We start from the raw sequence: 27166 nt of genomic DNA, 5'->3' as shown, positions 1-27166 counted from the left end.
GAACTCACTGGTGTTATTGGAATAGGACGAATGGGAAGGTTTTTGGGGTAAAGGGAGAATAATAGCATTCAGTGAGGTGATCCTTTGGAGAGCTGATGAGCCAATCAGCCTCCTTTTGCACAGTAACAATTCTGTGCAAATATTTCATTCTGAGCCCTCCAAGGAAATATCAGGGAAGGGTTTGTAAAGAGGTCAGATTGAATGGGTGTCTTGGAGAACACAAGGGAGACACAGGTACAGAGAGCTATTGGGATGGATTAAATTATATTTTATACATTTGCATAGTCATCAACATTACAACAGTTAAAACTGGGAGTGTAATTAGAGCAGCAAATACATATTAAACTTTTATGCAGATAAAGGGGATGCTGGGTAAAGATACCGTAGTTAGTGTTTATTTTATTCCAGGCACACCAGTCTAGGAGCACATCCTTCTTGTATCTATCCTCTCGAGCTCTTGAAGATTTTTGTTCCTTTGAAGTGTTTCATGTTTAGATACTCCAGAGAAGACAGCTTCGGGCTCCTCAATCTCTCCTGCCAGGGCAATGCTGCTGTTAGAATTCAATTCACTGGTGCATGTTACTGGCTGCTTCATGGACTGGAACTGGAACTGGAAATTGAGACTGAAAGGTTACTGTATAAAATATCTTCAATGGTATTGCCAGACGTGAGTGGTTTTAGGAAAATGACCTTGACTTCCGGGCATTGAGTGTCAGAGCACTTCCTGTTGTGGGGCATCCTGTTTAGATTCAATCTGTTGATAACTATTAGAACTGACTTGCACTGGCTCCGTCAAAGTGGTCAGAGCATTATGGCTGTAATCGAAGGCGGTAACAAACTTCCCACGGGTTAAAAATCGTAAATGATAGAGTAGGTACGAGGTCTGATGGCACTGTTGGAGTATTGATGTTGTTGTTAATCACATTAACTCGGCTGGAGTTGACTGAATTTATATTGTCTCTTTCTGAATCTCAGGATCTCTCTCTGGGCAATAAGTCTCCACAAACAGCAACGTGACAGTGAGCAGGGATCATGTGTTTTGATTTAAATTGTGACTGTAGCACTGCTATGGATCAGCCATGGGAAATACAGTGTTACAAGGGTGGAGTGCTCCAGGTGGGATGCACTTTTGATGGTTGGTGGAATTTGATGGGCCAATTCTCTCCTGCCACACAGTTGGGATTCTATTCTATGATTGAGGATAAAGCAGGGCGTCCTTGGAGAAGGAACATGTGGTATGTATCAAAGTTCTCGATGCCTTTTGATAGAGGTGGGCATCGCAGGGGATACAGTGCTTTATCTCCACTGCTGCCCCCTCACCCCTAACGCTACTTTGATTTGGTCCCTTCCCAATCTGTCATTTGTAATGGTTTGCTTTGCCCGTAATGGGCTTTGTTTGTAAATATTCAATTGGTTACACGGGTGGTTTACTGCTGGTGATTATATATTAACAAAAACCCAAAATGGTGTAATGATGAATGTGGGAAGGTTGCTCAGCTTGTGTGATAACATGTCTGGGTAGGAGAAATGGGGGGAAAAAGAACACTTCATAGCTCACAGAAGGAGAACTGAAAAGCAGTGAAATCAAACCAAAAGGTTCAGACAGGGAGGGAATATTTCCCTGGAGCTTGAGTAACTGGAAAGTGATGGTGTCCGGGAATAGACAGGATTTTGTTTTACAAGGCGTTTAATATTTTAAAAAACTGTTATATTCAGATAGTTTCATTTCTTTTAGTTTTATTTATTGTGGAATAAATAGCTACAATATTTTAAAACCAAATTCACAAACCTTGTGTTAAAGACAAGTGTTAAATAAAATCCATCAAACCATCCCTCACTGAAAACTGATGTGGACGTGCAATCTCGTGGAGAATCCCTGCCCCCTTCTTCCTACCTGGTAGATCGCAGCAGGAGGCCATTCAGCCTTTCAATCCTGCTCCACCATTCAAGGTGAAACAGCTAACCATGCAGCTCTATCTCCTGTTCCTGCTGTGTTCCAATCCTCTTTCATGACTTTAACTCGAAGAACTATATCTAAGTCCCCCTTTGGCTTCACTGCCTTTTGTTCCAGTGGTGTTACTGTGTGGGTGTAGGCAGGGGTAATGTGATGGTGCTGCCTCCTGGAGAATGCACTCAGCCTCCCTCTTCATCCTGCAGTAACAGCAATTGGGTTTCAGCAACGAGAGTTAGAAACCGTTTCCAGGATATGGGCATCACTGGCTCAGCCACCATTTATTCCCCATCTCTCCTTACCATTGAGAAGATGGTAGTGAGCTGCTGTCTTGAACCATTCACAGTCGGTTTGGCACAGAGAGACCGACAATGCCGTGAGGAGAGTGTTGCAGGATTTTGGCCGAGTGATTCTCCATTTTTGGTTCTTCAAATTCTGGGTAACCTTATCATGATCGGCAAATGATGTTGAGATTTCAGTCTGCATATCTTCATCTAGCACTTTGTGTAAAGGAATATGTACAGATTAGAAATTCAGAACAGACAATTCTAGTTTCTCTGGAATATCGTTTACCCCTTTCTTGCCCCAAAGCTGTAACCCTCCAGCCCACTTCCTCTCTCCCACCATTCTGATTCTACTACCCCTAATGTACACCCTCCCCATTCTCATGGAGTTGTTGATAAACAGGTCTATTCCACCACTTCCCATCCTTGGTTAGACTCTGCACCCTTTCTGGGTTCATTTCCTTTCCCTTCAGTTGCTGCAAGTCAATAATGTAACAGCAGAATGAAACAAAAGGAAACAGTAAGGGAGGTGGCAGATCCTGGACAGAAGAGGAACCTTCAGTCTGGGAGAATTGGTCACATCCTTTGTTTCTCATTGGTCGATTCCTGTGTTATGACAAGTTGGGAATGTAACTTGGTCCCATGTGGGTGTGGTGACACTTTGACCCTCCAACAGATCAATACTACAAGCAAATGCGTTCCACCTCCAGACAATCAGAGTGTGAAATACTTTCCACTAGTTACCCCAAAGCACATGCTCCAAAGCTCACCCACATTCTGTACTTGTGCAGTGCCAGGTTTACCCACAGACGTGCGGTTCCTGCCTCGGAATTTGGGAGGTGCAGCCCCCATGCAGCCACTGGAGCCCTGTCTCTGGAACGTGAATGAAAAGTGTGAATGGAGGATGTTCTGTATCGGATCCCCATTCAGACACACAGGACATGTGGGCTGTCACTGGGATTTACTGAGACATCCGCTGAGACAACCTGATTTCTGATGTAAGGAACACAGATTAAGCCAACTGGGGGATAGGGAGGTTAATAAGGCGCAGTAGGTTTTAAGCAGAGGTGGCTCAGTGGCTAGCACTGCAGCCTCACAGCGCCAGGGACCTGAGGCGACTGTGTGGAGTTTACACATTCTCCCCATGTTTGCATGGTTTCGTGCAATTGTCCAGTTTCCTCACACAGTCCAAAGATGTGCAGGTTAGATGGATTGCCCATGCTAAATTGCTGACAGTGTCCATGCACGTGCCGGTTAGACAATTAGCCATGGGAAATGCAATGTTACAGGGAACGAGTGGGTCTGAATGGGATGTTCATCATAGGGTTGGTGTGGACTCGATGGATGAATACTGGATTAGTGGTGCTGCAAGAGCACAGCAGTTCAGGCAGCATCCAACGAGCAGCGAAATCAACGTTTCGGGCAAAAGCCCTTCATCAAGAATAAAGGCAGTGAGCCTGAAGCATGGAGAGATAAGCTAGACTGCCTTTATTCCCGATGAAGGGCTTTTGCCCGAAACGTTGATTTCGCTGCTCGTTGGATGCTGCCTGAACTGCTGTGCTCTTCCAGCACCACTAATCCAGTATTTGATTTTCAGCATCTACAGTCATTGTTTTTACCTCGATGGATGAATACCCTGTTTCTGCACTAAAGGGACTCTATTCTGTTCTCATGAGGAAGAATGTACTTGTCTCGATGTGTTGTGAATCTGTGGAATTCCCTGTTCAAAATGCAGTGGATGCCAGGACAATGAGCAAATTTACTGAAGAGATACAGATGTTGAATTTGCAATGAGATGAAGGGTGAGAGAGAGCAGGAGGGAAAATCCAGCTGAGACCGAGGTGAGCTCAATCATCGCCGTATTAAATGGTGGAGCTGGTTCGAAGGGCTGCATTGCCTCTCCTGTGCCCAGTGCTTATCGTCTTACGGTAATAACTGGAAAGATGAATCCAAAACTCACCACCTTCACCAAAGGAGATTTTCGGAAAATGACAGATAGTCAGGTGGATTAGCATTCCAAGCTTAGATAGTGAGGAAGCGTGTAGGAAATCATAATTTAGCAATTTTAAACTAAGGGGAGACAGTGATTTATGGTTTTAGACTGTGTCTTACATTCACACCGTCCAGAATACTCTGTTGTGAATATCTATCCTGTACTTTATTACGAAGCCAAGGTCTCTGACAATGAAAACCAAAACTCCCAGGAAACATCGCCTCCCCTCATAATCTGATAAACAGACTTGTGATAAATCTGGTTGAACTTAGAACACAGATGGAAAGCTGGAAGATTAGATCCACCCCCAAGATCCAGTGCTTAAACAAATGGAGACTACAATAGGATGAGGCAGGAGTTGGCTAATGTAGACTGGAAGCAAAGAGTTTAGGGTGGGACAGTTGATGGACAGTGCGAGAATATCAAAGACATTTTTTGAAGCGCTCAGCAAAATTACCGATCAGTGAAAAGGAAGGACTGTAGGAAAAGGAATAATCTGCCGTGGGTGGCTCAGGAAATAAGGGAGTCGATCATACGGAAATAGAATGCACACAGATTGGCAAAGACCAAGGAGAAACTAGGAGATTAGAAAAACATTAAAGATCAACAGAAAGCGAGATGGGATTGGGGGAGAAAAGTGATGAGTACCTATCCCCAGGGCCAGAACAGCAGTTTACCCTGCTAGAGGGGAACCTATTGTGTGGGGAACACATGGCCTCTGGAATTGTTGAAGCACTTAACTGTTACCATAGAGATAATCCTGATCAAGTTAAAAATCACAGCACACTCCAAAAGCTTGTACTTCCAAATAAACCTGTTGGACTATAACCTGGTGTTGTGTGGTTTTTAACTTTGCCCACCCCACCACCGGCTCCTCCACATCAGAATCCTGAGAGAGAGCTCCACTGAAACTGAAGCGCCTGTCAGATACTTGAGGGAGCCACGGGGGCATGGGGGAGGGGTGTGTGGTTTAACCACAAAGTGCTGAACTGTACTAGACTTTCTAACTGTCGTTGCCATGGAGATAATACTGAGAGACAGTCTCCATTCAAAGTCCCAAACCACAATGGGAGCTGTACATTGGACAGGCAGGGAGTTACCTGATGCTGCCTGAAGGTATTTTGCATGCCCACTATCCATGTAACTGCCATGTCTCATCAATACAGACTCAAAGAAGACCTCTCACAGTTCTGTGCCTAGTTATTCCCATCCAGCAGGGTTTAGGAATATGAGGACACAGCAGTCAGTCTTCACAGTGGAGGATACGAAGAGTATGGCAGTAATGGATAAGGAGACTAAGGAGGGTGAAGACCTACATAATAACCATTATCGTGAAAGAGAAAAGCTAATGGAGCTAAAGGTAGACAAGTCTCATTGCCCTGATGGAATACATCCCAGGATACCAACAGAGTTAGGGGGAAGAAATAACAAATGTACTTAGAGTCATAGAATCCTACAGCAGAGACAGGCCCTTTGGCCCAAACTGGCCCATGCTGATCAGAATGTCCATCCACGCTAACCCCATTTCCCTGCACTTGGCCCATCTGCTTCTGACCCTTTCCTATCCATGTATTTGTCCAAATGTTTTTTACCTGTTATGAGTGTTCCTGCCTGAACCACTTCCACTGGCAGCTCTTTCCATATACATACCACCCTCTGTGTAAAACAGTTGTCCCTCAGCTTCCCTTTTATTCTTTTTCCTCTAACCTTAAACTGATCCAATCAAGCCGTCTATCCTTGAGTTCCTGGGAAAAAGACTGAGTGCATTCACCTTATCCATGCCTCTCATGGTCTTATACACTTCTAGAAAAGAACCCCTTCAGTTTCCTCTGCTCTAAACATAAAATCCTCACTTGTCCAACCTCTCCCTATAACTCAGACCCCAGAGCCCTGGCAACATCCTTGTAAATTGTTCTGCACTTTTTCCAGTTTAATAACTGAAACCTACATTACATTCATCATATTTCCAGTATTTCCCCACAGCGCTGGAACCGACGTGACAACGCCAATGGATTACAATCCATGATCGAGAATGAACTCCTTTACAACAATCCCGTTTTCATAGTGTTCCCCATGGTGCAGGTATCCTTGTGTCTTTCTGGTTGTATGGTTAATTAAAGTCTTGTCCTTCTACAAAGCAAAGTTGTGGCTTAATTGTTCCTGGGAAATGTGCCATGATTTTCCAGACTTTCAAAAACAAATGAACTCTCTCTCCACACTCACCATGCTGACATGGACTTGGCTGTGTCTCAGTAATGTTTCCAGTCACATTGAGATTTGAAATATTCGCCCACGGACAGAATGCACACCTTTCCTTCCAGATGAAAAGGCCAATGATATTCAGATCGACCCGGATCAAGTAACCATCAGATCTGAACATGAAGTTCCATTTGTATTTCTAATCCGCAAATCCACCCTTTCAGTACCATACAACAGAGCACACAAGTTACCACTGTTAATACAGGATGGAAATACATAAGACAATTGTAGTATTAAACTGTAATTTCCTTGTTCCCCCAAAGCTTTAAACCTCAGTCTCACAATTTCTCTCTTCTGTGAACTGACATCCAAACCAATCCCCCCACTCCTTTCCTCCACACCCAGTTCTCACACACTCTCTCTTCGAATTCAGTTTCCTAGCTCCTGATGAGAACCATCCTGCATACACTGCTTCCTGCACACTCTGGCCAAGACCCATCTGACTAAAATGAGCCAAATTAGAATTCTAATTGCAGGCCCATCCTTGTCCCTTTCCATAACAATCCTGAATCTTCACAAAAGAGTTCTGATAACTTTCTGCAAAACGCTGCCCCACTGATAGTCTGATCACATGTCAGGGCAGCAAGGGAAGGGTCATTCCTCTGGGTCCTGCTCCCAGAGGGATGAAGCTGCTAATGACAGATTAACCCCTCACACCCACAGCCTCCTTCCCAGGCACTGACCTATACTGCGCATACTCCCACAATTGGCCAGCACTGCACCCATGCACTGGTCTCCCCTCCTACAGCACGTGCTCCCGATCATACAGGAGTCCTGGTGATTGACAGTAGCTGCTGCCCAATATATCAGAATCCCTACTGTATGGAAACAGGCCCTTCGGCCAAACAAGTCCATACCGACCCTGCAAACAGTAACTTACACAGACCTATGCCCCCTAATGTAACCAATACTATGGGCAATTTAGAATGGCCAATTCACCTGCCCTGCATATCTTTGGATTGTGGGAGGAAACCTGCTCAGACACGGGGAGAATGCACAAACTCCACACAGACAGTCGCCACGGCCGGAATCGAACCCGGTTACCTGGTGCTGTGAGGTAGCAGTGCTAACCACTGAGCCGTCTCTGTCGTCGGGAGGGGGCGGGGCGGGAGGACTGGGTGAATGGGATTGTGAACAGTGAATGAATGTGGAGGACTCTGGGCGATGGACAGGTCAGTGAGGGACAGGAGCAGTGCAGCAGCAGGAGGGGATCCTGGACAAACTGAGCAATGGGAGAGTCTGACAGGAGAGAAACTACAGGAAGGTTCTGTTTGGAGGCTCAGGCAGGGACAGCTGGGAGACTGTATGGCCTGGTGGCTTGGGCAGGTTTACTAATCAGTCTCTTCAAAGATGCTGTTTCTCAACTCTGAGCCTCATCCTCCTAGTCCAGAGGTAAGGACACTTACACTATTTCCTGGTGGGCAAGGGATACTGGGACTGCCTTTCAAAAGGAACTCCCCTGTGTTGGTGACATTAACAACTCAATACAGACTCACTGACAAAATGCTGGTGTCCTTGAACTTCATTCAGAATACTAACACCTATAACTGGGCAACGCAGACCCCAATGTACAGAGTTAAATCCTGGATACTAATAACAGCTTTATGCATGGGAAATCATATCTCATGAATTTGACTCAGTTTTTTTTGAAGAAGTAACAAAGAGGATTGCTGAGGTCAGAGCATGGACATGATCTACATGGACTTCAGTAACGTGTTTGACAAGGTTCCTCATGGGAGACTGGTCAGCAAGGTTAGATCACATGGAGTACAGAACTGGCTCGAAGGTAGAAGGCAGAGGGTGCTTTTCAGGCTGGAGGCCTGTGACCAGTGGAGTCTCAAGGATCGGTGCTGGATCCACTACTTTTCGCTATTTATATCCATGATTTGGATGTGAACATAAGAGGTATTGTAAGTAATTTGCAGATGACACCAAAATGGGAGGTGGAGTAGCAGGGAAAAAGATTACCTCAGAGTACAAGAGGATCTGGATCAGATGGGTGAATGGACTGAGGAGTTCAGTTTAGAAAAATGCGAGCTGCTGTATTTTGGAAAAGCAAACCTTAGCAGGACTTATACAGTTGTTGTGGTTCTGTTTGCCGAGCTGGGAATTTGTCTTGCAAACGTTTCGTCCCCTGCCTAGGTGACATCCTCAGAGCTTGGGAGCCTCCTGTGAAGCGCTTCTGTGCTGTTTCCTCCGGCATTTGTAGTGGCCTGTCTCTGCCGCTTCCGGTTGTCAGTTCGAGCTGTCCACTGTAGTGGCCGGTATATTGGGTCCAAGTCGATGTGTTTGTTGATAGAGTCTGTGGATGAGTGCCACATGCAGTGGAGGGGATAGAAAGGGGTGGCACAGAGACAGATGGGGACAGAAAGTGGGTTTAGAGAGGAGGGGAACAGACAGGGGGAACGGGGGGGGTGGGTAGAGACCGACAGAGGGAGGGGGGAGAGACAGACCGGCAGATAAATGGGGGGGGGGGGGGGGGGGGGGAGGGGGGAGACAGACCAACAGGGGGGAGAAAGAGAACAGACCGTCGGGGGGTGGGGGCACAGAGCGTGGGGAACAGACAGAGTGGGAAGATGGAGAGTTATTTTGTAGATCTAAAACTCAACCCGGTTCCTGTTTTCTCATCCTGACCTTAATTCCCTTCGAAGAGCTCAGAACAACTGCTTAGTTCTTGGAAAGTAGAGTTTCAGAGAGATCAGGTGCTGAACATGGCATATGGGACACTAACATTTAATGGAATGTGCTGACCAATAAATGGACTCTGGTTCGATTCCACTGTCTGGGTGGTGTTTGCACATTCTCCCTGTGTGTCTGCGTGGGCTTCCTCTGGGTGCTCTTAATTTCCTCCCACAAATCCAAAGACATGCAGGTTAGCAGGATGAGCTTTGGGTAATGGTAGGTTACAGAGTTAGGGTGGAATGCTGTTCCGATGGTTGGTATGGTCTCATGGGCCGAAAGGCCTGTTTCCACACTGTAGGGATTCTGTCACTGAGTATAGGGGTTAGGAGGTCACGTTGTGGCTGAGTAGGGCATTGGGGACGCCAGTTTTAGAATACTGTATTCAATTGTGGTCTCCCTGATTTCAGAAAGATGTTACCAGAATAGGACTCAACCTCTTAATGACAAGTTCCTGGGAAGTGTTGACAGACAAACAGACCATGCAGTGTGGGTTGATAGTTCCTTGAAAGTGTGGTTGAAGGTAGACAGGTCAGTGAAGGTGGTGTGCAGTATGCTACCTGTTATTGGGCAGTGCATTGAGAATAGGAGTTGGGAGATCATGTTTACCTTGTACAGTTTATTGGCTCGGCCACTTTTGGAATCCCCAGACTGCTTTCAATTCCAGTCTCCCTGTTATAGGAAAGATGTTGGGAAATTTGCAAGAGTTCAGAATGGTTTTACGAGGGTGTTGTCAATATTGGAACACGTGAACCATAGGGAGAGGCTGAATCGGCTGAGGCTATTTCCCTGCAGCACTGGACACTTTAGGTGGCTTTATTGAATTTTATAAAATTATGAGGAGCAATGATAGGGTGACTCGTCATGGTTTCATTCTTCCCAGGGTAGGGGAGACCAAACAAATGTGAATCTTTTTTCCAAGGAGGAAATGACAAATTCTAGAAGAGAGTGGGCAAGTTTAAAGGATATGAAAACCGAACCAACTGAAGATGCTGTAAACCAGGAAGAGAAACAGAAGTTTCTGGAAAAGCTCAGCAGGTCAAGCAGCATCTGTGAAAAGAAATTAGGGTTCACGTATCTGAGGAAGGGTGACCAGACCCGAAACTTTAACTGATTTTTCTTCACAGATGCTGCATGATCTTCTGCGCATTTCCAACAACATCTGTGAAAGTTTAAAGGGAGTTGTTTGGAGTATATACCTGAGAGGAACTTTATAAAGAGCGAGTGAGACCACATCTGGAGTAATGACAGAAGTTTTGGTCCCTTTATTTAAGGAAATACATCATTCCATCAGAGGCATTTCACAGAACATTGGCTGGGATGAATCCTGGTTTGCAGGGGTTATCTTTTAAGAAAAGGCTGAAGAAGTTGGGACTCGACTCACTGGATTTGGGAAGAATGAGAGGGGATCTCATTGTAACATGTAGGATTCTTAAGGAGTTTGACAGGGTAAATACTGAGAGGATGTTTCCCATCATGAGGGAGTCTGGAACCAGATTCTGGGTCAGTCACAGAATCACGGAGTCTGTTTTGGATTCGTCAAGTTTAAGGCAACACCGACACAGGTGAGGGGTTTCAGTAGCAATGGAGCTGGGGTGAGGTGGAGACAAGCAACATTTAAGAGATTGGAATTCCTGGTGTTTGTAATTGTGTAGATGTCTGATCAGAAGGTCACCTTGGGGTCAGATATGAGAGCAATATTGTCAAGAGTGTGGTTCTGTCTCAGACAGTTCCCAGGGAGAGGGAGGGGCTCAGCAGTAAGGGAAAGTGATTTGTAACAGCAACTGAAGGCAAGGGGTTTAACCATTGCAACGTTTCGTTGCAGGAAATTGCAGCCAATCGCGTAGTGGGAGTGTGATGACCAGTTTGATAACTGAGTAATGGAGAGGGATGATGGGGAGGGAGATCTGGGCATTGTCAGTGTACATGTGAAACCTAACACGGTGCTTTTGGACAATGTCACCTCCTGGCAGTATGTAGGTGAGAAACAGGAGGGACCAAGGAGAGATCCTTAAGGGACACCAAATACAAGGAATTCAGAAAGGAAAGGGAGAGTCAGAATGGAGTAGGTTTTTGCAACAACGGTGGGGTCAAATATTAGTTTGTAGCAGAATGGCAGAGAAGGACATAACCAGAAAAGACAGACAGATAGAACAAGGAACAATATCTGTGAATTGGGGAGGGGGAGTGATGAGGAGCAGCAGCCCACTCCAAAAGCACTATTCCTACATCAGTGACATCACCCAACACCACCCTAGTCTCAGCTCATTTACTGAAATACTCGTCCATCCCTGTGTTATCTCCAGACTTCATTATCCAAACACACTCCTGGCCAGCCTCCCACATTCAACTTCCATGTAATCTCAAGACTATCTAATACCCTACTGCCTAAGTGCTCACTTGTACCAAAACTTGTTGATCCATCAAAAGGCTCCTATTAACAAGCAACAATTTAAAATTCTCACCATTGATGTAATTCCTGGCTGTGAACATCCCTGTCTCCCTGCACCACACAACCTGTGAGACCTCGACAACTCATTTTCTTTCAGACTTCCAACGATGTGTTTATTCATTGCTTCACCTGTCTGGCTGTTTCTACTGTTGCCAAGGCAACACGGTCTGGAATTCCCACCCTAACCCCCTCAGACCTGCTTTCCTCCTTTAAGGTATTCCTGAAAACCTGCTTATTTGGCAATTCTATTGATCACCTGACTTAATATCTCCAGCTGTGGCCTTATGTCACAAGTTCTCAATCATATGTCTATGGAATTATAAACATGATTAAAAAAAACAACTGTTGTTGATTTGCACACATATTGTCAATTCTTCACTGTCGCTGAGTGAATAATCTATAACAGCTCTTACCCAAACACATTGTGGGAGCACCTTCACCACACGAACTGCAGCTGTACAAGGAAGTCAAACATCACCTTCTCCACAGGCAATGGGGCTTTGGCACTGATCACTGGTATCTGTGGACGGAGAAACACACAGTTGATATTTCAGGGAGTGCAAAATGCATTATCGGGAGGGAAAATGGTGCAGAATTTGGGATTTTTAAATTTGTGTTTTACTACGTGCACTAAGCTCTGGAAAACCTCTTATCCCATACCATGAAAATTTCCTCCTCTTCCTGGTCAATGTGCCTTTCCTTCCCCCTGCCCCTGCACCTTCACACATTTCCAATGCCTTGGTCACAACAACACTGTGCTGTCAGTGAAGTTTATCATGTGGTTGAGTATTGTCCCGCCCCTCATTCATTCTGATTGGTTGAAGGACCAACTAGCACCTCTCGCCCCCTTTCCCCCACTCTTATTGGTCCTGCGCTGACAGCAATAATCTGATACAGAATGTGGGCTGGAGCATTCTCAGTGCTTCCTGCTTTTGCTGCTGTTCGTCTGGTATGAGAGAGAGAGGGCTCATCCCTGTTTCTCCAGATGTCAGACAATAACAACAACTACCTGCATTGTATGGAGCCTTTCACATTGACAAATTTCCTAAAATGCTTCACGAATGATGGAAATGTTGATTAAAGAGAACGATTTTTAGATACATCTTTAAGGCGGAGAGAGGGAGTTAGGGAGGATATTCCAAAGGTTTGTGTCCTCGGCAGCTTCAATGGTGGAGTGATATAGGTGGGGAACAGCTCACAATGGAGACAGCTAGTGGCTAACCATAAGTTGGATTAGTGGTGCTGGAAGAGCACAGCAGTTCACGCAGCATCCAACGAGCAGCGAAATCGACGTTTCGGGCAAAAGCCCTTCATGATTCCTGATGAAGGGCTTTTGCCCGAAACATCGATTTTGCTGCTCGTTGGATGCTGCCTGAACTGCTGTGCTCTTCCAGCACCACTAATCCAGTATTTGCTTTCCAGCATCTGCAGTCATTGTTGTTACCTCAGTGATGCTAACCATAAGTTAACAACCTCATGTCGTAGCCCCCTACCCCACACACCAGTTCTCACAGTCTGCCATTACACACTACCTATAGTTAGCCACCAACAGTCTCCATTAACAGCTAATCACCCTCCCCCAGACAGATTGTTATCCACTCCTTTACCCAACCGTTCTTCTCACTCTATCCCCACCTATCCTTTACTCCTTCTGTCCTCCCCCCACACTAACTTCTGCACATAAACTGACTTTTTCTCTCAGTAACCTCTGCCCTGAGGAAGGGACACTGGGTCTGAAACTTTAACTCTGATTTCTCATCACAGATACTGCCAGACCTGCTGAGCTTTTCCAGAACCTCCTGGTTGTTGTTTCTGATTTACATCTTCCGCAGTTCTTTTGGTTTTAATTTACCGGGAGTTTATAATTCAGGTCCCACAGCCTCTGTCCCAGTCTCTGCTGTCTCTCCCAACCCCAAACAGTGACACTGCACCTGCACAGCTCATGGACAGGTGCTGTCTTGCTGGCCACACCCCTCACTCACTCCCATTGGCTGCAGGACCACACAGCCTCTCCTCCTATTGGTCTGGAGCTGCCGTTAATTAAGCCGGCGCCGATTGAGAGGTTAGTGGTTGGCTCCTCCCTCTCTCTGCCCTGGGATGAGCTTCATCATTCACAGTGAATGGGGCAGTATCACAGAGCACAGGGCCTGGGGGCGATTCAGCCCATTGGGGCTGTACTCTCTCCCTCTGGAGATGCTGCAAGTCTGTCCCAAGTCCCCTCCCATGTGCCCACGGCCCCCCAAATCTTACCTTAAAAAGTAAAATTCCAAGTCTGTTTCAGAATACCTGCTGAATCTGTGTCGTTCAGACTGTTCCAGATGCTCAGAACTTACTGAGGAAAATAGTGTTCACATTTTCACCTTGTATTATTTGCCAATTACTTGAAAGTAGTTACTAAAAATTGTGACAGTGTGAACAATTCCTCTCTCTCTCTGCAAATTCAAGACATTGGAACCAAATCTGCACCAGGTTGAAATCACTGCTTCACCTTCTCAGCTCCAAGGATATTTATGTTTGCTTCAGCTAGCTCTCCACAAAATAGAGGAATGCATCTTAATTTATTAGGATCAAAGAAATAGACCTTCGGTTCAACTCGTCCGTGCCAACGAGGAATCCTAAACGAATGGATTCCCATTTACCAGCTATTGGCCTGTTTCCATCAAAACCCTTCCTATTCATGTACCCAATTGGAAGCCTTTTAAATGTTGTGATTTTATCAGCCTCCACTACTTCATCTGGTAGCCCCTCCCATACACACACCACACTCAGCTTGAAAACGTTGCCATTTAGATCCCTTTTAAATGTTTGCCCTCTCAACTTAAACCCAGGTGCTCTAGTTTTGGACCCACCTAACATGTGGAAATAGGACCCCGGATGTTCACCTTATCCACACAAAATCATGATTTTATAAATCTTCATGAAGTCACCTCTGTCTTTAACTCTCCAGAGAAAATAGCCCCAGCCCATTCAGCCTCTCCCTGTAGGCCAAATCCTCCAATTTGTAAATCTTGTCCAAACCTTTTCAAGTTTCACAACATCCTTCCCAGAACAGGAAAATTCAAACTGAAAACAGAATTCCAGAAGTGGCTTAATCAATGTCCTGTCCAGCCACAATATGACATCCCAGCTTCTGTATTCAATGCATTGATCAATAACGGAGATCGTTAATGGAGTCCCATTTGCCAGCGGTTCACCCTTATCCCTCTAAATCCTTCCTCTTCATGTACCCAATCAGATGCCTTTTAAATGCTGCAATTGTTCTAGCCTCCACCCCTTCCCTCTGGCAGTTCATTCAATACTTGCAATGCCCTCAATATGAACAAGATGCCCCTTAGATCCCTTTTAAATCTTTTCCCTTTCACATTAAGCCTGTACCCTCTAGTTCTGGACCCACTGAACTTGGGAAAAAGTCCCTGACTGCTCACCTTATCCATGCCCTTCATGATTTTATATGATCACCTCTCAGTCTCCAACCCTCCAGGGAAAATATTCCCAGCCTATTCAGCCTTTCCCAATAGCTCAAACCGTCCAATCCTGGAAAAGTCCCTGCAAATGTTTTCTGAAACCTTTCAAGTTTCTCAACATTATTCCAAGAACAGGGAGATTGGAACGGAAAACAGAATTCCAGAAGGGCTGTAATCAGTGCCCTGTACAGCCACAATATGACGTTACAACAGCTGCATTCAATGCATTGACCAATAACGGGGAGTGTACAGAATGCTGCATTTACTACCCCGCCTACCAGTGACTCTACTTTCAAGGAACTATGAACCTGCACTCCAAGGTCCCTTTGTTTAGTAATGTTCCCCAGGACTTTACCATTAAGTGTATAAGTCCTGCCCTGATTTGCCTTTCCAAAATACAACAGCTCGCATTTATCTAAATTGAACTCCGTCTGCCATTCCTTGCTCCAATGGCCCATCTGATCAAGATCCTGTTTGTATTCTGAACTAACCTTCTTCACTGTCCACTACACCTCCAATTTTGGTGTCTTCTATAAACCTACTGACCATACCTCATATGTTCACATCCAAGTCATTTATTTCAGGGCCCAATATCCATCCTTGCAGCACATTGCTGCTCACAGGCCTCCAGTCCGCAAAGCAACCCTCCATCATCATCCTCTGTCTCCTACCTTCAAGGCTGTTTTGTATTGGCTTGCTCTCCCTGCATTCCATGTTATCTAACCCTGCGAACCAGTCTGCTTTGTGGAACCTTGTTGAATGTCCACATGAACAACGTTCACCGCCTGGTTTAATCAATTTTCTTTGTCACTTGTGCACGTACAAAGCCACACTGACTCTCCCTGATCATTCCTTACTTTTCCAATTAGATGGATATCCTGTCCCTCAGAATCCCTTCCAACAACTTGCCTGCCATTGACTTCAGGCTCACTGTTTTCTTGTTCCATGGCCTCTCCTTACCACTTATTTTAAAATAATGGCACCTCACCTGTTGCTATCAACGATACAAATACCTCAGGAGAGGCCCAACAATCACTTCCCTAGATTTCCAGAAAGTTCCAGGATACACCTGATCAGGTTCCAGGGCTTTATCCACCTTGATGCGATTTAAGAGATCCAGTACCACCTCCTCTGGAACATGGACACTTTTCAAGTTATCACTGTTTATTTCTCCAATCTCTCGAGCTTCCATATACTTGTCCAGCAAAAAAATGACATGAAATATTTGCATATCGTTCGCACCCCCTGTGGTTCCATAGACAGCCTTGTTGACCTTTAAAGGGACCCATTTTCTGGTCCAGTACATCTTTTCTCTGTGATATATTTGTTTAATCTCTTTGGATCCTATTCCAGGACATCCCAGAAAGGCCGACTTCAAGGACTGTAATTTTCCTCTGACTTGATCAACAATGCCCTCCAACACATACCCTCCACTTCCCGCACCTCCGCCTTTACCCCACCCCTCCAGCCACAATAAAGAATATAACCCTACGGTCTTCACCTTCCACCCCACTAATCTCCAGATACAGCGCATTAACCTCTGTTACTTCTGCTACCTAAAGTCAGACTCCACCACCAGAGACATATTTCCCTCCCCCCTCTATCTGTGTTCCGCAGAGACCATTCCCTCTGCACCTTCCATGTTCGGCCCACACCCTCCCACCAACCCATGCTCCACACCCTTGACCCTCCCTTACCGCCATGGGAAATGTACGACGTGCGGCCACACCTCCCTCTGACCTCTGTCCAAGACCCCAAAAGGATCTTTTCACATCAGGCAGAGATTTGTCTGCACATCCCAAAACCTCATATACTGCATCTGGACACTATGGGAAATTTAACGTGGTTTAACTAACCTACACATCTTTGGACTGTGGGAGGAAACTGGAACACCCGAAGGAAACCCTCACAGATACTGGGCAGAATGTGCCAACTTGAACACAGGCAGTCACCTGAGGCTGGAATCAAACCCAGGTCCCTGGTGCTGAGGCAGCAGCACTAACCACTGAGCCACAATACTGTGGGATCGTTGGTGCTGATGTGCTGCCCCACTGATACCTCAGTCACTCACCCTGCCTCATTTCCTAAGAGGCAGTGATGACGGAGTGAAATTATCGCTAGACAGTTAATCCAGAGACCCAGATAACGTTCTGGGGACCCGGGTTTGAATCCCATCACGGCAGATTTTGGAACGTGAATTCAATAAATATCTGGAAAAAATAATGTAGTGACGACAAGGAATCCATTGTCAAATGTTGGAAAAACCAATGTGGTTCACTCACGACCTTTAGGGAAGGAAAGTGCCATCCTTACCTTGTCTGGTCTGCATGGGACTCCAGATCTATAGCAACGTGGTTGACTCTTAACTGCCCTCTGGGTAAACGCAGCAATAAATGCTGGCCGAGCCAGTGACTGCCTCATCCTGTGAATGAAGAAAGAAAACAGGTCAGGTTTTGTTCCTTCTCTAGTAGGTACATCCTACAAACTGAATCTGAAATGTTCTCGTACACACTGAACAAATACCTTTCCATCCAAGCCCTTAACACTACAGCACTCTGAGGCCATGTTGGTAAAGTTAAAGCCACTTGTCATTGCATCCATATTATTCTTACAGATAATGGAGGTCTCCTGGTAAAATTGTGTCTCAATTCCCTGCTGAGTATTGGGAGAGAGTCTATAATACAATCCCAGTAAGATGGTCATCCTTTTCTTATTTCTCAGTACCAACCAAATAACTTGCCTGGAGGTACTCCCAGGAATATCCTCCCGAAGCCCAGCCGTAATGTTATCCCTAAGCAAAAACACTTCTCTCCCTGCTCTGTTGGCCCCTTTCTATCCTTGCTATAGCATCTATACCCTGGAACATTAAACTGTTAGTCCTGTCCATCCCTGAGTGATGCCTCTGTAATTGCTGTAATATCCCAGTGCCATGTTCAAAACCATACCCTGAGCCCACCTGCCTGACCTGTCAGGTCTCTTGCACTGAAATAAATGCAGTGCAACTGGTCCGTCGCACCTCACTCTGTGACTTGCTCTTGCCTGCCTTGACAGTCTGACCTGTGAACAGTACCAGCCTCAGACTCACCTCTTTTCTCACTATCTCTTTAGGATTACCCCGACTCCCTCACTGGTTTAATGCCTCCCCAGTGGCACTAGCAAATCTCCCTGCTTGTCAGGACCCCATGCTTTCCCCTTCCTATGCCATTGGTACCAATGTACAATGTCCTCTCACTGGTTATTTTTCCCTTTGAGAATATTCTTCTCCCTCTGTGAGACATCCTTGACACTGGCACCAGGGCCGCACCACCCATTCTGATCTCTCACTGTCAGCTGCAGAAATGGCAGACTGTGCCCCTGACTAGAGAGTCCCCTATCACCATCGATCGTGTGGAACTGGATATACCTCACATTATGTTAGAAGCCAGTCTCAGTACCAGTAACTTGACTGTCAGTGTTACATTCCCCTGAAAGTCTGTTACCACCTACATTTTCCAAAACAGTATACTTGTCTGAGATGGGGATAGCCAGAGAAGACTGCTGTACTACCTGCCTACCCCTCCTAGCTTTCCTGGAGGTAACCCACCTAACTGACTGTATCTGCAGTATCCTGCATTCCTGAGACTGCCCCTTATCACACCCCCCGGCCTCCTGTCAATTCCTCACTGTCTTTAATCACTCCTCCACCAATCCATGCGTTCCAATAGGATTTGCAATCACACTTCCTGCAGACAATCATCAGGATCATTGAAACTCTCCCTAATCTCCCACATCTGACAGGAACAGCACGCCACTCTACAACAGGCCATCTCTCCGCCTTAACAATCTGCAGACCAAGACAAAGGCACAGTCTTACTGCTCGAAAAATACTGCCCGAGAATAACTTAATGCTCACGTTTCATATCTTAAACATTTAATTAAGAGACCCTAAGACATTAAAAAGAAATCCTCACCTTACTCACTTTTGTAGATTTATTAAAATTAAATCGACTAAGATTGATATTTGAAGAGACTGAAACTCACTGAGCTGATCCCCGGCTCTGAGTATTTCCAATGGTGATGTCTCTCTGAGGACAGCTGTGAAATGTCACCGTTTCTCTTCTCTGCCCACTCCATTTCCAGAGAAATTTTTAACTTCACAGCAAGTCAGCTCAGAGAGGTCACTGCTTGGTTTTATTCACTGGGGGTTGCCTTTGCTGCCCAGACCAGTATTTATTGGCCACCTTTACTTGTCTTGGAGAAAGTGGTGGTTAACCGCCTCCCTGAAATGCTGCAGTCCATGTACACCACAGTGATGTTTGGACAACAATCCCCCTCTGGTCCCACAACCCTCCCTGTCTCTGTAATCCCCCTCCGAAATTACATGTGCGTGGCGTACAATTTTTATCTGGATTCATTTTTGTTTAATAAACCCCGCCCCCCTCAAAAAAGTGAAATATTTCGCCCCCAAACAAATTTCTGTTAATTGACCTTTTGGAGAGGCTGACACATGGACGTTGTAGTATTTTATCATTGTACACGTAGAATGATGGAGCGTTCTTTTAAACATTGCTAAAAAGGGAGGCAATGGCTTAATGGTATTCCTGCCAGATGAGTGACATGTGCAATGTTCCGAGGATTAGGGTTAGAATCCCAACATGGCTGATGGCAGCATCGGAATTGAATACAATCTAGAATGGAAAGGCGAATGATGACCATGAAACTATTGTCAACTGTTAGAAAACCCATCTGGTTCACTTATGTCCTGTAGGGAAGGAAACGGTCATCCTCACCTGGTCTGGCCTACATGTGACTCCAGACCCACAGCAATGTGGTTAACTCTCAACTGCCCTCAGGAAAAAATACTTTAAAAACTGTTAACAAATATTCCACAGGTATCACCTAAAAACTGGTTGTTCCCATTGGGACTGTGAATTTCTGAACGGCCTGAACTAAAACGGAGTTTCAGCTTCACCTTCTCCCTGTCTCCCCTCACTCTGTTTACACCCAACTCCAGAACACTTTCATTGAGCCAAGCAGCCCTCACAGTGCAGCCCTGTCATTTTCATTGTCTGCTCACACCGACACTGCCCTCAGCCTCTTGTACTGTTCCAATGCATCTCAATGGGAGCTCAGGGACAGCACCTCATCTTTCAATTCAGCCCTTTGTAACCCCAGAGTCAACATGGATCTCAGCAGTTTTTGAATGAACAAACAGTTGTCAGTAGCTGGAACATTCCACCTGAAAAGGTACTGGAATTGGAGTCCAAAAGGATTTTTAATGGGAAGTTTGCAAGTAATTGAAAATATGAAGTTTACAGATTAACATCATGAAGTGGGTGATTGGGTCTAAATCTGAGTGTTCTTAGAAAGAGACGAGGTGTAATTTGGATAAATCAATGCTCCCTCTCAGGCCAATATTTCCTTCCTCAGCTGCAGGACCGAGAACACAGCACACACCCAAAAGGGTGATTAAACCACGAATTTGTACATCTTTCTGCTTAACAAAAATATTGGAGATATCTTCCCACAAACAGAACAGACAAACCTTTCTCCTTCCACAGTTAAATGCCAATGATATTCAGATCCTGATGACTCCATTGACTGTAAAAACTTGCTTTTGAGATCCCAGCCTCAATTATTCTGATATAATATCCTATGAAATGAATTCACAAAACAAACCTCACAGTCAGTGCAGGAAGAATATAAAGACATACTTTTTTCTTGGTATGTGCTTGATGTGTAAATGCTTCTCTTCAAGTTGCACGGCGCACCCCCGCCCCCAATCCTATGAAGGAGACATGCACATGCGCCTTCACTGATACCTTGTCCCCAGTAAAGATGGCGGCCATATCCCAGGACCTTTCACCCCCTGAGGGCCCCAGCCATTTTCCCATCTGCCGCAAACGCTGGATTAAGAGTTTCTAATTCAGATTTATGAACCGCATAGAGTGTAATTAAAATTTCCCAGTCTAAAGTGACTCATTATCTCCCTGTCCCCGAGGCCACTCTCCCCTTCTCTGTTTGCGTCTCCCACATTCACCAACGACCAAGTCACGTGGCACTGCATCGGCTGAGTTACTGGTGACGTGTCATCCCACTGGCCACGCCCCTCATTCACTCCCATTGTTTGGATGACCAGCTGGTTCCACTTGGTCCACCAGTCCCACCACCTTTTCCTATTGGTCCGAAGCTGCCATCAATCAGCTGGACCCCATTGTGAGGTCAGTGGTGGGATCCTCCCCCTGTCTGAATCAAACCCAGAAGGTTCCTTGGAGAAGGAGCACGCGGTGTCCACCAACACCCTGGAGTCGTTCAGGGAGAGGTGGGCGCCGCAGGGAGTGGAATGTATTATTTACCCCTCCAACTCTATTTTGATTTAGTCCTTACCCTCCCCTTCACTGTTTTGATCACACAGCATTGCCCTTTGATGTGAAGGGCAGTGCTTGTCACTGGCCACTCTGGTGGTTTCCTATCTTCCTGGTGGTGGCAATTGAATAAAGATTTGTGCACTTTGTGTCTTTCACTGTGTCTCGCACCTACACACACACACACCATGGGTGCTGGGGAATAAAAATAAGCACTACCGCACTTCGGTGGTAGTGTGGGGGTTAAAAAAAAAAGAAAATAAAAAAAAATCAAACCCAGAAGGTGTATGGATGGTGTCAATCAGGAACAACAAGCAGAAGGTGCTGGGAAAGCTCAGCAGGTCTGGCAGCATTTGGGAACAGAAATCTGTCCAGTGGCCCTTCCTCAGAACCGATGGGAGCTGGGAAAATTAGGATCCTGACAGTGTGGAAACAGGCCATTCAGCCCAAATGTTCCACAGCGTCCCTCCCACCCAGACCCATTCCCCTACCCTATTACTGTATATTTATCACAAATAATGCACCTAACCTACACATCCCTGAGCATTATGGGAAATTTAGCTTGGCCAATTCAACTAATCTGCAGATCTTTGTACTGCAGGAGATAGGGGTTAAAGAGTAAATAATAGGCAGGGACAGAACCCAAAGAGAGACTAGAACATTTGGAAAGACAAAGGAGTTGATTACGATCTGGCTGGGAGGATGCATAGCTGTTAATGGAGGGGACAGGAACCTGTGTCTGGCAGCATCTCAGTGGAGGTGGCGGAAATGGCGACTGATGATCTACGTTCTGCTGCAAAAACAGACCCTGAGCTTCAAGCTGCCTGCCACTTTAACACACGAGTCTGTTCCCTGGCCAACATCTCTGTCTCATGCTGACTGCAGTGTTCCAGTGAGGCCAGAACATACCAAATGGCCCCGTATTTCAAGGACTGCAATTTCCCCTCCCATGTGGTCAATACAATCCACTATATCTCCTCCACTTCCCGCACCTCTGCCTTTGAAACCCACACCTCTAACTTCAACAAGGATAGAACACACCCCTAAGTCCTTTCCTTCCACCCAGATACAACACATCATCTTCTGTCATTTCCACCACTTACGATCAGACCGCACCACCAGATTCTTAAGGGGTTTGACAGAATAAATATTGATGTGTCTGAAGGTAAGTACTGAGGGGGGAGTTTGAAACCAGATTCTGAGTCAGTCACAGAATCAAGGGTTCTGTTTCGGATTCGTCAAGTTTAAGGCAACACAGACACGGGTAAGGGGTTTCAGTAGCAATGGAGCTGGGGTGAGGAGGAGACAAGCAACGTTTAAGAGATTGGAATTCCTGGTGTTTGGGATTGTGCAGATGTCTGATCAGAAGGTCAGCTTCGCGTCAGATATAACTGCAATACTGTGAAGAGTGTAGTTCTGCTGCATAGTTCCCAGTGAGAGGGAGAGGCTCAGCAGTTAGGGAAAGGAATTTGTGAGGCAATGGGTTTACCCACTACAATGTTTCATTGGAGGAAACTGCACCTCATCAAGTAGTGGGAATATGGTAAGCAGTTTGATAACTGAGTAACAGTGGAGTAATGGAGAGTGATGATGGGGAGGGAGGGCTGGGCATTATCAGTGTACATGCGAAACCCAACATGGTACTTTTGTACAATGTCACCTCCTGGCAGTACGTACGTACGTGAGACACAGAAGGGACCAAGGACACCAAATGCAAGGAATTCAGAAAGGAAAGGGAGAGTGGAGATGGAGCAGGATTTTGGGAAAGAAGGACATAACCAGAAAAGACAGAACAAGGAACAATGTCTGTGAATCGGTGAGGGGGACTGATGAGGAGGAGGAGGAAAGAGAGTTGGAAAGTCTGTAGTTTAGTGAGATTAGGGGAAAGGGTCAAGGTGAGCTCTGATAAGGCTTGACAAGAGACTGGAGGAAGATGTCAGTTTAGGACAAAAACCGGGAACACCACGTGAGGCAGTTTGGCTCGGCGGGTTAGTGGGAGGGAGGGAAGCTCCAGATCGGATTATCTCAGTCTTAGTGACAAAGAAACTCCATGTGCTCCAAACTCTTGTTGTTGGAGAGAAGGATGGAGGAGACAGGATGATGGACAGTGTTTCACAAAGAAACAAAACCTGGGTTAGTGATATTTAAAGTGAGTGAACAAACCTAATGTATTTAAATTTTATCCAAAATATTAAAACAAACGACTGAAGTCCTGGTTCGAATCCCATCTTGGCAGATGGTGGAATCTGAATTCAAGAAACAATAACTGGAATTAGGAATCTCCTGATCTCCATGGAACCATTGTCAATGGCGGAAAAAAAATCCTGCCAACCTGACAGTGGCCCAGCCAGCTACTCACTGTATTAATCACTGCAAAGTTTCAACAAAGGAATGAAACTGGATGGACCACTCAGCATCTAAGAAGGCACCATTTAATACAACCACAGAATCTGCCCTCTCAATGGTGCAATGTCCTCCAGACTAACATCTGGATTTTGGGGCCAAAATGTGCAGAGCTGTCTCACAGACAAATGAAGGAACAGCCTGACATACTCATACACATGAAATCAACCCTTACAGACAATGACCAGACACCACCATCACCATCCCAAGATATTGAGATTGTGGTGATGAAAAAGCGCAACAGGTCAGACAACATCCGAGGAGCAGGAGAATCGATGTTTCAAGCCTAAGCCCTTCATCAGCCTGACCTGCTGTGCTTTTCCAGCACCAGACTCTTGACTCTGACCTCCAGCATCTGCAGTCTTCACTTTCTCCTGAAATCTCTGGATATGTCCTGCCCCACCAGCAGGACAGACCAGGCAGAGGTCGTGGCACAAGACAGGGAGGATTTGCCCTTGGAGTACTCAGCATTGACTCCGGACACCAGGAAATCTCATGGCTCCTGCTGATTACCACGTACTGTCCTCCCTTGGCTGATGGATCAGTTCTTCTTCATGTTGAACAACATTTGGAGGAAGCACTGTGGAAGTAAAATTTTGTAAAACGTACTCTGGGTACAGGATTTCAATGTCCACAATCGAGACTAACTCTGCAACAGAATTACTGACTGAGCTGGCCAGGTCCTGAAGGACATAGCTGCTCAACTGAGTCTGCAGCGGGTGGTGAAGGTACCAACAAGAGTGTAAAACATACTTGATCTCATTGTTATGAATTGACCAGCTGCAGATACATCTGTCCATGATAGTATCGGTAGGAGCGACCATCACACATTCCTTTTGGAAACACAAGTCTTGGCTTAAAGTTGAGAAAAACCTCCATTGTGTTGAGTGACACTATCACCGTTCAAAATGGGATAGACTTTGAAGAGATGTAGGATCTCAAACTGGGTATCTCTGAGGCACTGTGGGACATCAACAGCAGAACTGTACTCCAGCACAATCTGTAATCGCATGGGTTTGTAAATCCCGCTCTCACCCATCACAATGCACAGTAAAGGAGAGCATGCCAAGAGCAGCAGCAGGCATACCTAAAAATGAAGTGTCAACCTGGTGAATCTACCAAACAGGACCATCTGCATGTCAAACAGCATCAGCAGCAAGCCACAGAGCGAAGTGATCCTACATCCAATGGAACTCTGCAGTTCTGCCACACCCAGTTGTGAACGGTGATGGACAATTAAACAACTCACTGGAGGAAGCATCACAGATATCCCCACCCTTACTGATGGAGGGGCCTCAAACACCCATGCACCAGATAAGATGACAGCATTTGCAGCAATCTGCAGCCAGAAGTGCAAAGTGGGATGATTCATCTCAGCCTTCTCCAGTGGTTTCCAACATCACAGATGTGAGTTTTAAGCCAGTTTGATTCAGTTTGAATAACATCAAGAAATGGTTAAGTAGTGCAAGGCTATGGGCTCTGCCAATATTCTGGCAATAATACTGATGGTTTGTGCCCCAGAACTTGCCACCCACCAAGCCAAGTACCGCTCCAGCACTGGCATCTACCGACAATGTGGAACATTGCCCAGGGATGTTCAACACAAAAACACAGGGCAATCCAACCCAGCCAATTTCCCTCTATCAGGCCACACTCGATCAGCAGTAAAGTGATGGAAGATGTCATCGACAGGGCTACCAAGCAGCAGCTGCTCAGCAACAGCCAGCTGAGTGACACTCAGGTTAGGCACCACCAGGGCCACTCAGCTCCCGATTGTGTTACTGCCCTGATTCACAATCTGACAACTAATTGAATCCCAGAGGTGAGGTGAGCGTGACAGCCCAGTCCCACTACAAGACTACTATTTCTAGCTGTGTCTACCCTTGTCTCAGCTCATATACTTCCATCCACCTCGTGTTATCTCCAGACTTCATTATCCAAACATACTCCTGGCCAGCTTCCCACATTCAACCTCCCTGAAATCTCAAGAAAAACTAAATCTCTGTTGCCCAAGTACTCCCTTGTACCAAAACTTGTTGATCCATCAAAAGGCTCATATTCATAATCAACAACATAGAGCTACAGCGATGTATAGCTTGGAAACAGACCCTTCAATCCAACCTGTCCATGCCGACCAGATATTCCAACTCCATCTAGTCTCACCTGCCAGCATCCGGCCCATATCCCTCAATTTAAAATTCTCACCCTTGATTTAATTCCTGGTTGTGATCATCCCTAGCTCACTGCGTCACACACCCTTTGAGACCTCGACAACCCATTCTGTTCGAGACTCCCAATGATCTGTTAATTCATTACTTCACCTGTCTGGCTGCTTTTACAGTTGCCAAAGCAACAAGGTCTGAAATTCACAGCCAAAACCCCTCAGGTGTGCTTTCCTCCTTTAAGACATTTCTCAAAACCTGCTTATTTGACAACGCTTTTGGTCACCTGACCTAATATCACCAGCTCTGGCCTTATGTTTAAAATTCTAAATGATATTTTTGTGGAATTATAAGCATGATAATAAAACTACAAACTGTTCTTGATTTGGACATTACCTTCAAGTCATCACTGTTGCTGTAATGAATAATCTGTAATGTCTCTTACCCAACCACATTGTGGGAGCACCTACACCACACAAACTGCAGCTGTACAAGAAAGTCAAACATCACCCTCTCCACAGGCAACAGGGTTTTGGCATTAATCACTGGGATCTGTAGAAGGAGAAACACAGTTGATGTTTCAGGGAGTGCAAAATAGATTACAGGGAATGAAAATGGTGCAGAATGAGATAGTCAGAAATGGAAGGAAGATACACTTGCTTGTTGGAAAAAGGAATTCTCGACCGTTAAAGATTTTCCGGAAAATATTGATAAGCAACACATGGTCAGGGGCTGGGCGGCAGTGAAAAATTAACTAACAAAAATGTCTGTAAAAATAATAGTAAAAAACCAAACAGACCAAAAATACATCCATTGTTCGAAATTGAGGAAGCTAGACATTGACAAAGTGGTCATGAGGGAGCCCAGAGATGAAGCAGAACAGTATAAGCTGTTATGATCCCACAGTCATAGAGATGTATAGCACCGACACAGACCCTTCGGTCTAACTCATCCTTGCCAAACAGGTATCCGAACCTAGTCTATTCCCATTTGCCAGCACTTGGCCTATATCCCTGGAAACGCTTCCTAATCATATCATATGTCCAGTTAGATGCCTTTAACATGTTTTAATTGTACTAGCCTCTATCATTTCCTCTGGCAGCTCATTCCACCCACTGCATGAACAAGTTGTCCTTTAGGCCCCTTTGAAATTTTCTCCGTTCACCCTATAGCAA

At 45.6% G+C, this 27166-nt stretch overlaps 1 long non-coding RNA gene across 15 annotated transcripts in view; it reads right to left on the bottom strand.

Moving 5' to 3' along the window:
• Positions 1 to 218: 218 nt before the first annotated feature.
• Positions 219 to 27166, bottom strand: part of LOC140484541 (uncharacterized) — a 44195-nt gene continuing 17247 nt past the window's right edge. For 4 of the 15 annotated variants that reach the window (XR_011962251.1, XR_011962259.1, XR_011962255.1 and 1 more), the window contains 4 exons: positions 20607 to 20714; positions 17396 to 17504; positions 12032 to 12138; positions 222 to 8789 (listed from right to left, as the gene is read on the bottom strand). This is a non-coding gene — a long non-coding RNA (uncharacterized lncRNA). Of the gene's footprint in view, positions 8790 to 12031; positions 12139 to 17395; positions 17505 to 20606; positions 20715 to 23589; positions 23874 to 26436; positions 26544 to 27166 lie in introns of those variants that run through there. The other 11 variants (XR_011962252.1, XR_011962256.1, XR_011962253.1 and 8 more) reach the window with 9 other exon arrangements.

The sequence above is a fragment of the Chiloscyllium punctatum genome, chromosome 13, assembly GCF_047496795.1.
Source record: "Chiloscyllium punctatum isolate Juve2018m chromosome 13, sChiPun1.3, whole genome shotgun sequence".
Taxonomy (NCBI): Eukaryota; Metazoa; Chordata; class Chondrichthyes; order Orectolobiformes; family Hemiscylliidae; genus Chiloscyllium; species Chiloscyllium punctatum.
Note: the sequence above shows the minus strand (reverse complement) of the source record. Positions and strands in the feature narration are given on the sequence as shown.